Source organism: Arachis hypogaea, chromosome 18 (genome assembly GCF_003086295.3).
Source record: "Arachis hypogaea cultivar Tifrunner chromosome 18, arahy.Tifrunner.gnm2.J5K5, whole genome shotgun sequence".
NCBI classification, from domain to species: Eukaryota; Viridiplantae; Streptophyta; class Magnoliopsida; order Fabales; family Fabaceae; genus Arachis; species Arachis hypogaea.
In genome coordinates this window covers 99,746,438-99,765,902 of record NC_092053.1, presented here as the reverse complement: position 1 = coordinate 99,765,902, position 19,465 = coordinate 99,746,438, and the positions used below count along the sequence as shown (strand labels likewise).

Genomic DNA, 19,465 nt, shown 5'->3' with positions numbered 1-19,465 from the left:
GCTCAGGTATTACTTGGACGACCCAGTGCACTTGCTGGTACAACAGTACGAAGGTATGGGGTTTCGATGCTACCAACCACATTGCAAGTTTTTTTGTGTGGCTTGATGAGTTAATTCAATAATCTATGGCAATATGCAAAAAGGTGATGTTGAAGATAGCGTGATGATGCAAAAGGGTGAAGTTATAGAAAGAGTAGTAATGCTGGAAGACAAAATGAAGATATTGGAGTAGAAGTTAGAACAATGCAACCAGGGAACAACAAAGAAGCTGGGAAATAATCTTTTAGGATAGGTTATTTTGATATTTCTGTTATATGCATTTCTAGTAGTTATGTATGCTGTATTCCAGTAAGTTGATGGCTATGTGATAAAAACTATTATTAAACGCCTTCTTCTGTATTTTGAATCTCTTTTCATGTGAATGAATGGTTACTTTTGATTTGATTTTGCTCAAATACTTTGTGAAGAGATTAATATAATAGCAAATAACCATAATAGGAATATATTAATATGCCAAGTTCAAACAACAAATAGCAAACCAACTAAGTAACAACTTAATACATTAGCAAACTATTATCCATCCAACTAAGTCAAGTACCTAATGCATTTATATACATATCAAAGACAGACACAAAATACACAAAAGTAACATTATATATCAGGTTCATACACCAACTAAATATACTAAATACTACACCAAATATCTTGCTAATAGTAAAATGTTCCTTAATCTACTTTTGTAGTCTGCCTTGTGGCCTAAATCCATATGTGGTCCTTAATTTGAGTATTTATATAATACATTATAAATTAACATAAAAAAATGTACAAATTTCTAAAGCTGGAGTAGATTGTGAGATTTGGTTCTCTTTAGTTTGTTGCTTGATTGAAACTATTGTGGATTTTCTAGGCATCTTTTTCTTCTGTTCTTTTGTTTCAGCCAATAAAAAAAATTGAAGCATAATTTATTATTCATGTTTTATACTATTTTTCCAAAAAAATCATTAAAGAATAAAAAGTTCAATACCACTGGATCTAATGGAGGTACTACTACATTAGTGTTAGTCTTAGGTTGTTGTCCATCTCCATTTGTTGTCTACAAAAATTATAGAGTATAAAATACCAGCAAAAACATAATTGTTCAGTCCACACAGTAACAACAGAATTGAACAATCTTAACAGTTGACTAATGCATAATATACGTGCACTTGTGTTAAATTTTCTGAAGTATCTTGGGCCTGATTGGGCCCTATAGTTGCTTGTTGCTTCGACTTCTTTCTCTTTAGATGGCCACCTTGAAACAAGACATATAGCAGTCCAAAGAGGCTCTAAGCATCGAGGTTTGGGATTAAGATCTCAGTTACATGCTTGTGGTGCGACTGTGTCAAGGAGAGGCTTGATTAAATAGATCCGTCAGGTGCTTTATCACCCGGTAACTTTGACCAACTAGTCCAGGATTATCGATCGAACACTCACTATCAAGAGTTGCCTTGAGACGGATCATTTATAGTTGTCAATAGACAAATTCTCTCTAAGTTCAAAAGAAAGGAATTCAAGGATCAATCCAGACTTAAAGGGAGTGAGGTTTCAAAACATCATCCGGGATCTAGTTCCTTTGAGGTGTTGATATTCTCAAGTTTCAAGGAACAATGATAAGTAAGGATGCACTCATGATCACAATGATTGAAAAATCCCACTCATAGGACGAGAATGAGCTACAATGGAACTTCATCTTCTAACCAAACCCAATCTTAGTTTTGATTGTTCAAGTTTCTTGAGGACAAACAACACTTCAAGTTTGGTGTTGTGATGCGTGAGCATCATTAGTATCTTTTCTATACGTTTTATATAGTTTTCTATTGATCTGTTAGAGAATTTTAGTGGATTATGCCCATTGGATGCTACTTTGAGTTTTTGTGGCTTTTGATTGATTTTAGGTAGCATTCGGATGAAGAATTGGTGAAAAAGGCATGAAGAAGCAAAAGAAGACCATACGTACGCATCATTGGAGCAAAGAGGGAGGTCATGCGTACGCATGTGCTGCGTGTACGCACGACTACACGAGCTTAAAAGAGACAATTCACCTCTGGATGGGTGGTGCTAAATGCCACGACTCAGCGTTTAGCGTCCAAAGCTTCGTAACTAGTGCCACACTTCTAAACACTTGGCGTTAAATGCGCACTCACCAGCATTTAGCGTCGAGACCCCTTTTTGTGCGTGCAAGGTTTGCTGTTTGGTAGGCGCTACACATCCCGTCACCGGCATTTAGCGCCAGAAGCGAGAATCACAATGGGGACCACATATTGCAAGGAATAAACGAAAGCATATCTTTTGATTTTTGTAAACCAAATAACTATTAAAAAAGATCTTTTATAGTTTTATTTAAGTTTTAAATCAATTTTAATTACGACTATAAATAGGATTGAGATCTGCTCACGTGAAGACTTCTCTTCTCCTAATTTTTATTTCGCACTTTACACTTTTCTTCTCTACTAGGATTTTTTACATCATGAGCAACTAAACCTCCATTGTTAAGGTTATGAGCTCTATTTACTTTGATAGATTAATAATTATTTGTTTTTCTATTCTTGAGTAATGTATTGATTATTGTTTAAAGATTGGCTTCGTTCTTCATCCTAGGGATTAGTGATTATTGGAAAATAACTCTAATCCAACTTGAATTCTATTTGAATCTTGGAAAAACTATATCATTAGAATTATAGCTTGAAACCAATTTCTCCTAACTTCTAATTATCTGGACTTAGTGTGGTACGTAACGTACAACTGCATTATGCTTTTGGGTTCTTAGGGTTGTGTGGCTTATAAATAGGTAAGTGAACTTAACCCTCTAATGTAATTGAGTAATCAAGAAATTGACTGTCGGTTAGATTAGTGGAGATTGGATTGCCTAGGAATAGGAATTTAATCACCTGGGATTTGCCATAAACATAATCAGTGCATGATCAAGAAAATTGACATTGAATATTAATCCGAACATTTAAACATCTCCAAAGCCTTAACTCCATTCTCATAACATTTTCTCAACAATTCATAATTCACTCTCCTTGGTTTATTGCTTTTTATACTATTTGATAATTAAAACTCTCATTTCAACTCGTCTAATCAACCATCGCTTGCTTGGTCCATTAATCCTCGTGGGATCAATACTCACTCACCGTAAGTTATTACTTAGTACGACCCGGTACACTTGCCGGTAAGATGTAGTTTGAAATTCCACACGAACACACAATTCCTGTGATGAGCATTTGGGATAACATCTCGCAAAGCAATTGCCAATCCCTATTCACAACCAAACCAAATTTCAAACATATAAAGCATAACAAAGCCAACTTAGTTAAAGAGACTTTATTTATAATTCAAATACACATTAGTTGAGTTTTAATGTATCTTTTATTAGTCAGACATAAACTTCCTCTTGCGATAAGTGCAAAGTCCAATGTCATCTTGCAGAATTATTAGAAACTGCCTCCAAGCATCAGTATTCTCTACTTCAATTACAGCAAATGCAATCACAAATAAGTGATTGTTTGCGTCCTGTGCAATAGCAGACAATAAATGACCACCAAAATATCCTTTCAGAAAATAACCATCAAGATGAATTAAAGGGCGACAGCTTGCTTTAAAGCCCTTCTTGCATGCACCCATCGAAATATATAGTCTATCGAATAAGGGAGAGCCTTTTGGTTGTGGAATGACATTAATCATTCCTTTTACTTCTAGGAAATTTTTGTATATAGTTTTGAAGTTTTCCATACTATTCTCTCTCACTGCCTATGGTCTAATCTCTTGCTGCCTTCGAAGATCTACTTACCATTTCATAATTGACGTGCACATTGTAATCTTGTTTCACGTGCTCCAATGCCTCTTTAGGAGTTATTAATGGTTGGGTCAACATCCTTTTAACCAGTTCGCTTGTCACCCAAGCCCTATTTGCCATGTTGCTGCTCAAGTTCCTCTAAGATGTATGATCTCCATAGAAAGTCTTGATTTGATAGGATAGACTTTGGTTATTGCAAGAGCAGAACACCAACTTTGTACAATCTTCCTCAGCACATCTTACTCTGACTCTCTTTGGTTCATTCTTCAAGTATCAAAGCTCTTTGCCCTTAAACTCAAATATGTCCTTCAAAGCTTGCTTGCCATTGTGGGAAAAATCTGTCCCAACTCAAATTGCACTTCATCATACTCAGAATCCTCATTGAAATTGGAGAGTCAAAAGCCTCATATTCATAGTTGTAACGCTTGTCAATACCTGAGCCTACCTCTTCAATAACTAGATCTAAATTGGGCTTCGGCCTTGCACCCAAATCAAGACCACCCTCATAATCCTTTACATTTGGCACACTTTTACCATTTGGGCTATCTTTTTTGCCCACTCCAACATCACTTTGTGAAAGAACATATCTCCTTATCCTTCCAACATACCTCTTTAACACTTTTTTTTTCTTTTTCTTCATAGGAGATATGCCTCCAACATCCATTTCTATTTGTGATCCATCTTTTTCTTTCTAGCAGTCCCACTAACTTTTTTTTAGAGTTCTTTGTATCACCCTAATTATCCTAAGCCTTACCTCACATCGTAAAGCAAAGGTTAATCAAAGGGTACGACAAGTCTAAAGCTTATACATATAATACATATAGAAGAAGTAATATATTTTAGAAGCCCGATGAAAGATACAGCTCAAAAACAGGATTTGAAAAGCGCAAAATATACACACAAGGCTACAAACTTAACGCGCAGGATATAGATATAATATAACAAAATAGAAGAGTATAATAGTATAAACATCTAGCCACGGCTCGTGGAGTTTAAGCCGGCTAGCTATATACAGACGATACGAAATTCTAAAAGTTAAAAACAGCTTATACAAGTTTTTCTCTCAAAGTAAGCCTCTAGGCAAAAGTACATACAAAAGATGAGAGATAAGAACAAAAAAAGCAAAAAGGCTCCAAAATATATCCGGGATCCTCCGCTCTGTCTCCATCGAAGCAACTCACCGAGGTGGGTTGCGACCTGCATATGAAAAACAACAACAGAATATGGTATGAGAACCGGAGGTTCTCAGTATGGTAACAGTGCCCAATGATGTAAGACATAAGACTCCGGGACGCCAGAGGCAATCCTAGCACTTCATATCCATAACAAGATTTATCTTAAAGCATAACTAAAACATTAAAGAATAATTTAAACCATAACATGATAAAGGGGTATTCTAACTTAAAGGATTTTCTAATCTAACAGTTCTCCGCTGTCCCACAGCCTTCACCAACCTATCCTCCATGCAATCTCATCGCCACCGCCTTCCGAACCTCCTCAATCCCAGTAGAAATACACAATTATTACAATGCAATTAAAACACAAGTATAGACATATATGGTAAGTAATTCAAAAAGGCAATTAGGCATGTTATACAATTAAGCAAGCAATTACAAGTTGGCAAAGCAAACAAACAGATAGAAGATGCACATAATGAATGTCTGTCCTATTGGCTGTGATAACACATTGTCGGTTCAACTGCCAACCCAACACATCTCCATGGAGATGTCGCCCTTCGGAATCATAATGGGAACCCCCCGAGAGATGGTGCTCGGAACACCATCCAGAATTTTGTGCCTGCACACTCTAGTGATCCGAAGGGATGCGAGCGGGATACTCTTGCCACGGACCTCACATCTCAACGCAAGCGGGACGAACCACCGCCATTACGCTGCCGTCGCTACCTCGACAGGCGGGATCCAACCGTTGTCCCTGCCGGGAGCATAGCGTCTCAAAAATCTCAATCTAAAAGTGTTACATCAGTGGTTTTGAAAATTTCATTATTTCATTATATAAATAATTCATCATTTCCAACTATGAGTCCTCGACTCATCTCAACCACTATCAATTCATAATTTCCTTTTCGAACTCAATAGTTCATCAGTTCTCAATTCATGTATCTTTCTCCCTACTCACTCCACCAAACCCATCTTCAGTAACCAGAAACCTAAGCCTCTGTTCTCTAACTTTTCAAGGTATAACCAAATTAAATCTCCTAGGACCTTTTCCCATGTTTTGATACCCGAAAATAAGCCAAAGAGTCTTAAATAGGTGTCACAGAAGGTTACAAGCTTGTTGGGAAGGTGAAACATTTAAAAACAAGAATTTAGTTGAAAAACAGGGCATGTGCGTACGCACAGTGGTGTGTGTGCGCACGCCCAGGAGGATTTTCAAAATGTGTGCGTACGCATAGAGATGTGCGTACGCACAGGTGTAAAATTTTCCAATTATGTTCGTTCGCACAAGGCGTGCAAACGCCCTCAACAGAATGCACCTTCCAACGTGTGCGTGCACACAGCTTGCCAAACTTCGTTGGTTGTTTGTGCGCACAGGGCGTGCTAGCGCTCCCATCAGTATGCCTACCCCTGTGTGTGCGTACGCACAAGGCTATGCATGCGCACAGGTTCGAAAACTCACAGGGGTGTGTGTGCGCACAAGGATGTGCATGCGCACACAAACCAAAAATCACAAATTCTACAGCATTCATAGAATTCAGATTTTGACACCAAACTTTGAATGATATCAACTTCCTCTACAAAAATCCATTTCATACAAACTTTATATCCATTTAAAGGTTTTTCAATGAACTCTAATTTCAACAAATTTTGAATACTGAGGCTCAAGTTATGATCCGTCAAAGTTCACCAAAAATTCGTTTTTACCAAAATTTCACAAGTTCTCCATTTTCCAATTTCACGACCAACACTAAACCACCATCTCATTAACTCCCAAAACACATCAGATTTCACACTTTTCATACCTCAATTCACCACTCCACCTTATACAATCAGCAATCCCCATTCTCAAATACATAACAATACATTCATTTTTCAACCAACACATTTATCAAATATCATTCCACCATTACCAACAATCATCATAATCAAATTCAATCTCAATCTCCAATACCATACTATCAACATCAACATTTCAATTCATCAATAACCCAAATCATCAAATCATCATACAACAATTCCAACAACCAATTAAATTCAATCCTATCCTATGGATCACTAGCCTAAGTGTCCAGAAATATTATATATTACATAGAGGAAACCGAAACCATACCTTGGACGATTTTCAATATGCCAAAAATTCAAAATTAAACTCTAACAAGCTTCAATTCACCAAATCCTCAACAATCCAGCCACCAAGTCCACTTTCAAGCAATTTAAGACACCAACATACTCCACACAACACCAATTCAAGCTAGAAATTACACAAATTCCACAAATCAAACCTAGGGTTTCATATATACATAAAACCACAAGAGATCAAGTATGCTCACCTTACCCAATGTGGATTGGGTCAAAACCCAATAGGAATCAAGTGCTAGAGTGTACTTAAACACCCAAAATCACAAAATTTCACTCAATACAAAACTTTAAAAATTCGAAATTTTGGAAGGAATAACTGGGAGGGATTTCGTGATTTTCCTACCAGTTTCTTGGATGGGTTTTGTAGAGCTCTCCGTGAGGATCGCGTGGCCGCAAACGGTACGGCGATCGAAGCTCTGTAGCTCAAGTTATGAACTTGGGAAGATGATGATGAATAGTGCTTCTTCTCCCTCTTTTCTTTCAGCTGGTGTGTGTTGTGTTTATGAGAGTGTTGTGTGCTGAATTGCCTTTAATGAGAGTATATATATGTTGGGCTTGGGCCCAACTTGGGCCCGGTCCAACCCGTTAGCGTTTTTAGCCCGTTTGGCATAACTTTGGGCCAAACCTTTAAAATTAACGCCCGGTTTTTTACTTTAAATATTTTCCTAAGGTTTTCAACTGTTTTTAATTTTTCTCGCACAGTACCGGACAGACTTAAACCGGTTTGACCGGTTCGGCTGCCAATTCGCAGTTTTACTCGATTTTTTGTAGAAAATATATTTTCTGACTCAGAAAATTCTACTGAGTCCAAAAATCATATTTAAATCCTCAAATTCTATTTCTAAATTTTTGGATCCTATTTTGGGCAATATTAATTATTTACTTAGACGATTAATTAGTCTCGGTTCTTACATTCTCCCCACCAAATAAGAAATTTTGTCCTCAAAATTTAATAATTACCTGAGAATAGCTCGGGATAATCCTTCCGCATCTCGGACTCCAATTCCCAAGTATGCTCTTTTACTCCAGCCCTTTTCCAAGCAACTTTAACCAATGAAACTTCTTTTCCTCGCAGTTTCTTCACACTAGTGTCATCGATTCTCACTAGTGTTACTTGAAATGTGAAGTTCTCCCTCAACTCAACCAACTCAGGCTCTAACACATGAGCTGCGTTCGATGTGTACTTACGGAGTTGTGACACGTGGAATACGTCAGGCAAGTTAGACAAGTGAGGCGGCAAAGCTACTTGATATGCCACTGGCCCGAATTGCCTCAGAATCTCAAATGGTCCTATATACCTCGGATTCAACTTCTTTGTTTTAATCGCTCTTCCGATCCCAGTTGTCAGTGTAACCCTCAAAAATACATGCTCTCCCACTTCAAATTCTAATGGTTTCCTTCTCTAATCTGCATAGCTTTTCTGTTGACTCTGTGCCGTTAGAATCCTCTCCTGAATCTTCTTAATCTTCTCAGTAGTCTCTGTTACCACATCAGGGCCTAAAACACTTACTTCACCCGACTCATACCAACAAAGTGGAGATTGGCACTTCCATCCATACAGGGCCTCATACGGAGCCATTCCAATGCTCGCATGAAAGCTATTGTTGTAGCAAACTCCACCAATGGCATGTAATGGTCCCAACTCCCGGGTTGATCCAAAACACATGCTCTCAGCATATCTTCCAACGTCTGAATAGTCCTTTCTGATTGTCCATCCGTTTATGGATGATATGCAGTGCTGAGATATAGCCTCGTACAGAAAGCTTTTTGGAAAGCTCCCCAAAACTTTGATGTGAATCGGGGATCACGGTCCGACACTATGCTTGATGGCACACCGTGCAACCTTACAATTTTTTTGATGTACAATCTCGCCAACTCCTCCATAGAATAATTTACTCGGATAGGCAGAAAATAAGTGGATTTGATTAAGCAATCCACGATCACCCAAACCGCATCAGATCCCAACCTAGTCCATGGTAAACCGGTCACAAAGTCCATCGCAATTCCTTCCCACTTCCACTGAGGAATCTCAAGTGGTTGTAACATTCCTGACGGTTTCTGATGCTCTATCTTCACTTTCTGGCACGTCAAACACTTGGATACAACTGTAGCTACATCATTTTTCATCTCAGGCCACCAGAATATCTTCTTTAAGTCATAGTACATCTTCGTACTTCCGAGATGAATAGAAAACCCACTGTTGTGAGCTTCTGACAACAAGTCTTGTCTCAAACCCCCGACATCCGGTATACAAGTTCTCCCATTATATCTCCACAACCCTTCATCATCCTTAGTAAACTCTCCATGCCTCTTCTTGCCAACCGGTTGAAATAATTACTGAAGCTTTTGCTCATTTTGCTGACCCCTCTATATCTCTGATTTAAACGTACTTGAAATCTGCAACTGATTCAAACAAGCTCTTCCAGTAACTTCACCAATATCCAGCTTAAGATCCACTAACTCCTCTTCCTTGATTCTCATCCAAGCTATTATTAAAGACTTCTTATTCAATGCGTTTGCCACCACATTTGCCTTTCCAGGGTGATAACTTAGTTCAAAATCATAATCTTTTAGCAACTCCATCCATCTCCTCTGACGCATATTAAGCTCTTTCTGATCAAAGATGTACTTGAGACTCTTATGATCAAAAAAGACGCTAAACCTCACTCCATACAAGTGGTGTCTCCAAATCTTTAATGCAAACACAATCGCTGCTAATTCCAAGTCCTGAGTTGGGTAATTTACCTCATGTGGTCTCAGCTGACACGATGCGTATGCCACCACATTCCGGTGTTGCATCAACACGCAACCCAAACCCTTCAGTGACGCATCACAATACACTTCAAACGGTTTGTGCGGTCCCGATAAAATCAAAACAGGTGCTGAAGTTAAATTTTGTTTCAAGGTCTGAAAACTTTCTTCACACTCTAACATCCACACAAACGGCACCTCCTTCCTTGTAACTTAGTCATCTGAAGTGCAATCTGAAAAAATCCTTCAATAAATCTCCGGTAATACCCGGCTAAGCCCAAAAAACTTCTGACTTCCGTCACCGTCGTTGGTCTTTCCCATTCCATCACCGCCTCTACTTTCGAAAGATCCACCGCTATTCCTTCTTTGCTCACCACGTGACCTAGGAACTTTACTTCCTCCTTCCAGAACTCACACTTGAACAACTTAGCATACAATTTCCGCTCTTTCAGGATTTGCAACGCAATTCTCAAGTGTTCCTCATGCTCCTTCACCGTCTTAGAATAAACTAAGATGTCATCTTTGAAAACCACCATGAATTTGTCTAAAAAGGGACAAAATACTCTGTTCATGTAATCCATGAATACAGCAGGTGCATTCGTCAACCCAAAGGACAACACCGCAAACTCTTAGTGTCCATAGTGTGTCCTAAACGCAATTTTCAGAATGTCATCCTCCTTCACCTTTATCTGATGATAACCGGATCTTAAGTCAATCTTAGAAAACACTCCAGTTCCTTGCAGTTGATCCACCAAGTCATCTATCCTTGGTAGTGGGTACATGTTCTTCACAGTCACTTTGTTCAGCTGTCGATAATCCACACAAAGTCGCATTCCTCTGTCCTTCTTCTTTACCAATAAACTGGCGCTCCCCACGAAGATACACTCGGTCGAATGAACCTCTTATTCAGAAGCTCTTCCAACTGAGTCTTTAGTTCAGCCAGCTCTATCGGAGCCATTCGATACGGTGCAATCGACACTGGTCCGGCTCCCGGTACCAATTCAATCACAAATTCAATCTTCCGTTGAGGAGGAAACTCAGGAATATCTTCCGGAAATACTTTTGGAAAGTCTCTAACTACCAAAATCTAATCTAAGTTTTGGGTGTCACCCAAAGCATTAGCAGCCAACAAGATATAACCCTGAAACTCTTCCCCACTACAGTGCACCATTACAGAGTTCAGGTAATAACCCTCAGCTACAACTGCTCCATTCTCTCCTTCCGAAATAAATTGAATTGATCGCTCAAAGTAATCCAACAAAACCCGGTTCTTCGACAACCAATCAAACCCCAGTATCATTTTCAACCCAACCATTGGTAAGAAAATCAGATTATGCACAAAGTCTCTACCCTCAAACTTGAAACCTACTTGTCTACAACCTGACCTAGTCATAACCGTCTGATGCGGAGTATGTACATGCAATTCAAACGCTAATTCTGACACTTTCAAGCCTAGTTCCTCAACTTTAGCAAACGAAATAAACAAATGCGAAGCTCCAGTATCATACAATGCAACTAAGGTTTTATCACCAATTAAATAGTTACCTCTCATCAGAGGATCCACCTTAGCAGCATCTTTGGCGTTCACAGCAAATACTCACCCTTGGTGTTGACTCTGACCCGCATTCGGGTTCTTTCCATGATTGTAATCTCTCACAATATGACCAGGCAAACTACAATTGAAACAACCACCTATACCAATCTTGCAAGAGTCATATGGATGAAAACATCCACAACGATCACAAATTAAATCCAGAGAAATATTACTCTGATTTCCCCTCCCTTTGCCACACTGGTACTGATCATAAGTGTTCTTTCTGAAGCCTCCTTGACCTTGAGGCGCATGTCCTCCTTTCTTAAAATTCTGACCTCTTGGCTGAAAGTACTTGCCACGTCCCCGACTAGTGTTTCCTCCATGAGTGTCCTTTGACGAGGCTACCGTCTTTGCATATTCCTCAACAATTCTCGCCTTGCTCACCAGATCGGAGAAAATATGAATCTCCAAAGGAGCCATAGCAGTCATAATGTTATCCTTCAATCCCCTTTGATACTTGATACACTTCCAGCTTTCGTAGGTCTCCGGGGCACCCTGACACACCCTAGAGAACCTGAAAAGCTCCTCAAATTGGTTAGTATATTCTGCCACAGACAAGGAACCTTGCTTAAGCTGCATAAGTTCTATCTCCTTCGCTTCCCTTGCAGATTCAGGAAAGTACTTCTTATAGAAAGCCGTCTGGAACACATCCCAAGGGATGTCAACATTCTGAAGCTATAGCAAGCGGCATTCTCCTTGCCACCAGTGCTGAGCTTCTCCCAAAAGCTGATACGTAGCAAACTCCACATACTGATTATTCGAAATATTCTGTGCTTGTAAGGCACGCTCCATGGCCTGGATCCAATTATCTGCTTCTGTAGGGTTGGTTGAACCTCTAAAACTTGGTAGATGAACCTTGAGAAAAGTAGCCAAGGTCATCGGAGCACCTCCCATGTTATCACCATTTCCTTCCTCATTATCATTGCTGTTTCCATCTCCGTTTCCGTTCCCAGCTGGTTGGCCCAACCACTGCACAACTTGCAGGGTCGCAGCAGCATTAGCCTCCATGGTATTCGCAAGGTTAGCTATTGCCACCATGAATTCGGCATGGTTATCGGCCAATTGCTCATTTCTACTCTCTGCTCGTGAACGCGTACGACCTCATCCGTGAGTGGCCATTAAGGTTCCTGTCTACACCAAACAATCGATATCAAGGTGATCAGTCTCAATATTAAAAGCCTAGTGCTTCAATTATCCCAGAAAGGCACTCACAAACAAGCATGCTATGCATATATCAAATAGATAACCTAATAGCATCAAAGAAGAGACATAGAGTGTGAATTGAAGCATAATCGGTCCATCCCTCAGGCTCACGAGGACGAACCGCTCTCATACCACTAAATGTAACACCCTAATTATCCTAAGCCTTACCTCACATCGTAAAGCAAAGGTTAATCAAAAGGTACGACAAGTCTAAAGCTTATACATATAATACATATAGAAGAAGTAATATATTTTAGAAGCCCGATGAAAGATACAGCTCAAAAACAGGATTTGAAAAGCGCAAAACATACACACAAAGCTACAAACTTAACGCGCAGGATATAGATATAATATAACAAAATAGAAGAGTATAATAGTATAAACATCTAGCCACGGCTCGTGGAGTTTAAGCCGGCTAGCTATATACAGACGATACGAAATTCTGAAAGTTAAAAACATCTTATACAAGTTTTTCTCTCAAAGTAAGCCTCTAGGAAAAAGTACATACAAAAGATGAGAGATAAGAACAAGAAAAGCAAAAAGGCTCCAAAATATATCCGGGATCCTCCGCTCTGTCTCCATCGAAGCAACTCACCGAGGTGGGTTGTGACTTGCATATGAAAAACAACAACAGAATATGGTATGAGAACCGGAGGTTCTCAGTATGGTAACAGTGCCCAATGATGTAAGACATAAGACTCCGAGACGCCAGAGGCAATCCTATTACTTCATATCCATAACAAGATTTATCTTAAAGCATAACTAAAACATTAAAGAATAATTTAAACCATAACATGATAAAGGGGTATTCTAACTTAAAGGATTTTCTAATCTAATGGTTCTCCGCTGTACCACAGCCTTTACCAACCTATCCTCCATGCGATCCCATCGCCGCCGCCTTCCGAACCTCCTCAATCCCAGTAGAAATACACAATTATTACAATGCAAGTAAAACACAAGTATAGACATATATGGCAAGTAATTCAAATAGGCAATTAGGCATGTTATACAATTAGGCAAACACTTACAAGTCGGCAAAGCAAACAAAAAGATAGAAGATGCACATGATGAATGCCTGTCCTACTGGCTGTGATATCACATTGTCGGTTCAGCTGCCAACCCGACACATCTCCATGGAGATGTCGCCCTTCAGAATCATAATGGGAACCCTCGAGATATAGTTCTCGGAACACCGTCCAGGATTTTGTGCCTGCACACTCTAGTGATCCGAAGGGATGCGAGCGAGATACTCTTGCCATGAACCTCACATCTCAACGCAAGCAGGACGAACCACTTCCCTTACGCCGCCGCTGCTACCTCGACAGGCGGGATCCAACCGCCATTCCTGCCGGACGCATAGCGTCTCAACAATCTCAATCTAAAAGTGTTACATTAGTGGTTTTGAAATTTTTATTATTTTATTATATCAATAATTCATCATTTCCAACTCCGAGTTCTCAACTCATCTCAACCACTGTCAATTCACAATTTCCTTTCCGAACTCATTAGTTCATCAGTTCTCAATTCATGTATCTTTCTCCCTTTTCACTCCACCAAACCCATCCTCAGTATACCAGAAACCTAAGCCTCCATTCTCTAACTATTCAAGGTATAACCAAATAAAATCTCCTAGGACTTTTTTCCATGTGTTGATACCTGAAAATAAGCCAAAGAGTCTTAAATAGGTGTCACAGAAGGTTACAAGCTTGTTGGGAAGGTGAAACAGTTAAAAACAAAAATTTAGTTGAAAAACAAGGCATGTGCATGCGCACGCCCAGCAGGATTTTCAAAATGTGTGCGTACGCATAGAGGTGTGGGTACGCACAGGTGTAAAATTTTCCAATTATTTTCGTTCGCACAAGGCGTGCGAATGCCCTCATCAGAATGCACCTTCCAACTTGTGCGTTCGCACAGCTTGCCAAACTTCATTGGTTTTGTGTGTGCACAGGGCGTGCTAGCGCTCCCATCAGTAAGCCTTCCCCTGTGTGTGCGTACGCACAAGACTGTGCGTACGCACAGGTTCAAAAACTCACAGGGGTGTGCGTGCGCACAAAAACAAGAAATCACAAATTCTGCAGCATTCACATAATTCAAATTTTGACACCAAACTTTGAATGATCACAACTTTCACTACAAAAATCTATTTCTTACAACTTTATATCCATTTAAATATTTTTCAATGAACTCTAATTTAAAGCAAATTCCAACAAATTTTGAATACTGAGGCTCAAGTTATGATCCGTCAAAGTTCACCAAAAATTCGTTTTTACCAAAATTTCGCAAGTTCTCAATTTTCCAGTTTCACAACCAACACTAAACCACCATCTCATTAACTCCCAAAACACATCAGATTTCACACTTTTCATACCTCAATTCACCACTCCACCTTATACAATCATCAATCCCATTCTCAAATACATAACAATAGATTCATTTTTCAACCAACACATTTATCAAATATCATTCCACCATTACTAACAATCATCATAATCAAATTCAATCTCAATCTCCAATACCATACTATCAACATCAACAATTCAATTCATCAACAACCCAAATCATCAAATCATCATACAACAACTCCAACAACCAATTAAATTCAATCCTATCATATGGGTCACTAGCCTAAATGTCCAGAAATATTATATATTACGTAGAGGAAACTGAAACCATACCTTGGCCGATTTCCAATATGCCAAAAACCCAAAATTGAACTCCGACAAGCTTTAATTCACCAAATCCTCAACCAAGATCAACAAGTCCAGCCACCAAGTCCACTTTCAAGCAATTTAAGTCACCAATATACTCTACACAACACCAATTCAAGCTAGAAATTACACAAATTCTACAAATCAAACCTAGGGTTTCATATATACACAAAACCACAAGAGATCAAGTATGCTCACCTTACCTAATGTAGATTGGGTCAAAACCCAATAGGAATCAAGTGCTAGAGTGTACCTAAATACCCAAAATTACAAAATTTCACTCAATACAAAACCCTAAAAATTTGAAATTTTGGAAGGAAGAACTAAGAGAAATTTCGTGATTTTTTTACCAGTTTCTTGGGTGAGTTTTGTAGAGCTCTCCGCGAGGATCGCGTGGCCGTAAACGGTGCGGTGATCGGAGCTCCGTAGCTCAAGTTATGAGCATGGCAAGATGATGATTAATAGTGCTTCTTCTCCCTCTTTTCTTTCAGCTGGTGTGTGTTGTGTTTATGAGAGTGTTGTGTGCTGAATTGGCCTTTAATGAGAGTATATATATTGGGCTTGGGCCCGGTCCAACTCGTTAGCGTTTTTAGCCCGTTTTGCCCAACTTTGGGCCAAAACTTTAAAATTAACGTCCAGTTTTCGCCTTTAAATATTTTCCTAAGGTTTTCAATTGTTTTTAATTTTTCTCGCACAGTACCGAACAGACTTAAACCGGTTCGACCGGTTCGGCTGCCAGTTCGCGATTTTACTCGAGTTTTCGCAGAAAATACATTTTCTGACTCAGAAAAATCTACTAAGTCTAAAAATCATATTTAAATCCTCAAATTCTCATTCTAAATTTTTGGATCCTATTTTGGACAATATTAATTATTTACTTAGACGATTAATTAGTCTCGGTTCTTACATTCTTCTTAGGCCCCTCACTACTCTTCTCCTTAATACTCTTTTTCTTAGTAGTTTCCTTTGGTGTTGGAATTTCTTCAACACTACTACTATTATGAGACTCAAATCCAGGAGGGGGAGGTTCATAAGCCTCATCTTCTGCACTTTCATACCCGTCAAAGAAGGAGAAATCATTTTTTACCCTAACTCCATCATATGCTATATCATTCAAAACTTGTGGCCTATTTATATTGTGGTCACAAATCAGTCTCCGTATCTTCCATCTTCTTATCACACATTTCATTAGTCTCTTTATCCCCCTTAAGAACATGCAATCTAGCCTCCAAATTAGGTGCTCTTGAGTCATACCAATACATCTGTTTTTAACTAACATACGCTAGTCCCTTAAACATTAGCTCAAAATCTCTGAAATTGACAATATTAATATATAATGGAGGAAATCTGTGCACATTGCCACAACACCCCATTAAAGTCCTTTTCAAACTAGCTCCCATGGTAAAACACAAGGATAACTTCAAAAGACATCTACATGCAAAAAGTTCAACAAATAAAAAATTAATTAATTGATTACCGACATAATCACATATTAAAATAGCATTTTCTATTAAAGTGATTAAAGAAGGATCCAAAAAAGACAAAAATAAGACCATTGGACGCAGTTCAAAAAAGATTAAACAAAAGTTACCTCGATGAAAGCGATAGACACACCATTGCTACTCCATAAAAACCTCCGTTAGTTGCTCTATTCCTTCCTTATAGTATCGTCATGACCACCTCACTAAAGCTCTTCATCAGCAATATTTTGGAGGAAAAAATGTCAATTCATTAGGGTTTTCTGTAATTCAAAGAATGGAGTGAGGGTTCTTTGGAGTTTATCATGAGAGACCTTTCATTTCACTCCCATTCACGATGTCGTTTTGATGATTCTATAGAGGTTTAAGTGTCCTAATCGAATGGTTATCGTTCATGGAGGAGAAGTAGTGCCGTTTCATAGAGCCCAACGTGACATGTCATTAAATCTTATCAAGACTTGTCAGAGAATTTCACAAAAAGGTCCATGTGTCTAACGGAAAGGAAGGATAGAAAAAAGGTTGTCATTTTCCAATCAATAAGATGCGAATTGTCTAAAATAAAACTAGACAGGGGGTGAGAAAACGATTTTATGCTTGAAAGAATATATACTTTGAACTTTTAATTAGGTATCAATTTTGATTATTATTAGAAGCATTTTTTTCTTTCTAAGTTTGAGTTAATTAATTTAAAATAGCTAGTCAGATTTTTTATAATGTAATTCATATATGGATGATTTATTGAGATATAAAATTTTGAAAAATAATGTTATATGAAAAATAAAATTTATTATTTTTAGCCAATACTTAGTGAATACTCTAAATATTAATAAGTAGTATATTCTAAATTTTACATTCCAATTTTAATAATATAAAAATCAGGTGTTGAAAAAAAATATTGACTAATATAAAAAAACGTGTAACCTTACTTATTTTTAAAAAATGGTCTTGGAGTCTTAATCGATGATATATATATAACATTAGTCCATAAGTTGGAACAACAAAATCTACTATAAGTATATACGTTTAAATATTGCAATTAATTGATAATTAAGCAAGTTATCTAGTACTATTTTTACAGCAGTTGAAGGCTTCACATATACTTTATTTATTATAATTTGTTTGTGGGTTTTAATACAGAAAGGAGATAACAGTTTTTCAATTCTTAGAAAAAGGAACAGGCTAAGGATAAAGCTAACATATGCTGAATATTAATACGCTGAAGTGTCATGGTGAACATTCACTCTCACACTTCACCATTATATATACACACGCTAACCTATCTCACAAACTTGAATAAAAACAAAACCCCTAACTAACCACTTTGTATATTATTCAAGTCACGAGGTATGACATTCAAGAATGTTGTGTCATCATTATCTTATCCCGTTTATCTCTCTGTCATTTGTACTATATTATATTTTAAACATAATAGAAATTTGAACATAGTAGTCATTTAAGAGTGTCAAAACAGATCGAACCAGGGTTGATTCGCTAAACAGAACAAGAAAAATGGTCATATGAACTTATGAAGACTTTGAACCCACCAAACTAAAAGCCTGCCAAATCTATATCTCGCGTAAAAGAAGCCACTTTTGTGTCACTAAGTTAATGGCCAAAACAATTTTCCTCAGTTCTCGTGGCTTTATTATCACCAATTTCCATCACTCTCAGTCACTTCTCAGCCTTGCCAAAATGTCACCACTCCATTTTTCACTACCTCTTTGCCTTGCAATTTGCTACTCTGATCGATCTCATCTTCTCACAACCTCCCCTTTCGCTTTCCTCTCTCGTCTCTTGTAACACCCTAGATAACAAACCCGATATACCGCAGTCATAATAGGATATTAGTGAGTATATTATTGTACCTCTTCATCTATAACTCTGAATAGCATATAGGTAATAATAATAATAATAATAATAATAATAATAATAATAATAATAATAATAATAATAATAATAATAATAATAATAAAGAAAATGTTAGAGTATCATCCAAATTTATTATTTTTTGTTATTATTTAATTATTAATTCAGTTTTTTTGCTTAAATTTTTTAGTCTAATAATTCAATAATATTTTTATATTTTTAAATATTAATGACTAAGTAATACCTAAAAATAATAAAATTTTAATAATCTTTTAACATTAATAATAATAATAATAATAATAATAGTAGCTTGCAATGCAAGCTTCGCTTATTTATATACATACACAACAGACGTTATTATAAAAGAAGTAATTAGGATGAGTACATTAGAGAAAAAGAAGTTCAATGAAAAATGCAAGGGTAGATTATACAATATTATAAAATAAATATTGTAAGTCTTAGACATGAATCTTGAGACCTAGCCTAAGGAAAACCTGACCCGTCCTCGTTCATTTATGTTGTTTATATTGTAGGCGAAATAATTATAAAAAAAAAATATATATATATATATTAGGATGAGTACATTAGAGAAAAAGAAGTTCAATGAAAAATGCAAGGATAGATTATACAATATTATAAAATAAATATTGTAAGTCTTAGAAATGAATCTTGAGACTAGCCTAAGGAAAATCTGACCCGTTCTCGTTCATTTA

At 37.6% G+C, this 19,465-nt stretch overlaps 1 long non-coding RNA gene across 1 annotated transcript; it reads right to left on the bottom strand.

Annotated features, from left to right (window-relative positions):
* Positions 1-4,741: 4,741 nt before the first annotated feature.
* On the bottom strand, positions 4,742-17,276 carry LOC140181557 (uncharacterized). Its single transcript, XR_011876344.1, has 5 exons — positions 17,000-17,276; positions 15,759-16,839; positions 15,607-15,661; positions 15,376-15,507; positions 4,742-5,032 (listed from the first exon to the last, which is right to left on the bottom strand). It is a non-coding gene; the product is annotated as an uncharacterized lncRNA (long non-coding RNA).
* Between the last annotated feature and the right edge of the window lie 2,189 nt (positions 17,277-19,465).